Raw genomic sequence first — 2,312 nt, forward strand, 5'->3', positions numbered from 1 at the left:
TACGTTATAAAAGGCTATGCATTCGTCCACCTTGAATATTATTCATGTTCTGGTTAAAAAAGGCCCTAATGATTTATGCTATACAACGTTTGACATGTTTGAACGAACGGAAATATATTTTTTCCCCTCGTTCATGACGAGAAGTCCGGCTGGCTTACATCATGTGCTAACGAGACGGAGATTTTTGGACATAAATGATGAGCTTTTTTGAACAAAACTACATTCGTTATGGACCTGTGATACCTGGAAGTGACATCTGATGAAGAGAATCAAAGGTAATGGATTATTTACATAGTATTTTCGATTTTAGATCTCCCCAACATGACGTCTAGTCTGTATCGCAACGCGTATTTTTCTGGGCACAGTGCTCAGATTATTGCAAAGTGTGATTTCCCAGTAAGGTTATTTTTAAATCTGGCAAGTTGATTGCGTTCAAAAGATGTAAATCTATAATTCTTTAAATGACAATATAATATTTTACCAATGTTTTCTAATTTTAATTATTTAATTTCTGACGCTGACTTGACTGCCGGTTATTGGAGGAAACGATTTCCTCAACATCAATGCCATAGTAAAACGCTGTTTTTGTATATAAATATGAACTTGATAGAACTAAAAATGCATGCATTGTCTAACATAATGTCCTAGGAGTGTCATCTGATGGAGATTGTAAAAGGTTAGTGTATCATTTTAGCTGGTTTTATGGTTTTGGTGACCCTGTCTTTGACTTGACAAAACATTACACACAACTCTTGTAAATGTACTGTCCTAACATACTCTAAATTTATGCTTTCGCCGTAAAACCTTTTTGAAATCGTAAAACGTGGTTAGATTAAGGAGATGTTTATCTTTCAAATGGTGTAACATAGTTGTATTTTTGAAAAATTTGAATTTTGACATTTATTTGGATTCAAATTTGCCGCTCTTGAAATGCACCTGCTGTTGATGGAGTGCACCACAGGTGGCACGCTAGCGTCCCACCTAGCCCCAAGAGGTTTTAAACCTCAGCAATCTACACACAATATCCCATCCTGACAAAGTGAAAACAGGTTTTTATACATTTTTGCAAATATATGAAATATAAAAAAACAGAAATACATTTACATTTACGTCATTTAGCAGACGCTCTTATCCAGAGCGACTTACAAATTGGTGCATTCACCTTATGGTATCCAGTGGAACAACCACTTTACAATAGTACATATATATCTTTTTTTTGGGGGGGGGGGGGTTAGAAGGATTACTTTATCCTATCCCAGGTATTCCTTAAAGAGGTGGGGTTTCAGGTGTCTCCGGAAGTTGGTGATTGACTCCGCTGTCCTGGCGTCGTGAGGGAGCTTGTTCCACCATTGAGGTGCCAGAGCACTGGGCTGAGCGGGAACTGTGCTTCCGCAGAGGTAGGGAGGCGAGCAGGCCAGAGGTGGATGAACGCAGTGCCCTTCTTTGGGTGTACGGACTGATCAGAGCCTGAAGGTACGGAGGTGCCGTTCCCCTCACAGCTCCGTAGGCAAGCACCATGGTCTTGTAGCAGATGCAAGCTTCAACTGGAAGCCAGTGGAGTGTGCGGAGGAGTGGGGTGATGTGAGAGAACTTGGGAAGGTTGAACACCAGACGGGCTGCGGCATTCTGGATGAGTTGTAGGGGTTTAATGGCACAGGCAGGGAGCCCCGCCAGCAGCGAGTTGCAGTAATCCAGACGGGAGATGACAAGTGCCTGGATTAGGACCTGCGCCGCTTCCTGTGTAAGGCAGGGTCGTACTCTGCGAATGTTTTAGAGCATGAACCTACAGGATCGGGTCACCGCCTTGATGTTAGCGGAGAACGACAGGGTGTTGTCCAGGGTCACGCCAAGGCTCTTAGCACTCTGGAAGGAGGACACAATGGATTTGTCAACCGTGATGGCGAGGTCATGGAACGGGCAGTCCTTCCCCGGGATGAAGAGCAGCTCCGCCTTGCCGAGGTTCAGCTTGAGGTGGTGATCCGTCATCCACACTGATATTTCTGCTAGACATGCAGAGATGCGATTCACCACCTGGTTATCAGAAGGGGGAAAGGAGAAGATTAATTGTGTGTCGTCTGCGTAGTAATGATAGGAGAGCCAAGTGACTTGGTGTATAGCGAGAATAGGAGAGGGCCTAGAACTGAGCCCTGGGGGACACCAGTGGTGATAGCACGTGGTGCGGAGATGGATTCTCGCCACGCCACCTGGTAGGAGCGACCTGTCAGGTAGGACGCAATCCAAGAGTGAGCCGCGCCGGGGATACCCAACTCGAAGAGGGTGGAGAGGAGGATCTGATGGTTCACAGTATCAAA

The sequence above is a fragment of the Salmo salar genome, chromosome ssa21, assembly GCF_905237065.1.
Source record: "Salmo salar chromosome ssa21, Ssal_v3.1, whole genome shotgun sequence".
In the NCBI taxonomy this organism is placed as follows: Eukaryota; Metazoa; Chordata; class Actinopteri; order Salmoniformes; family Salmonidae; genus Salmo; species Salmo salar.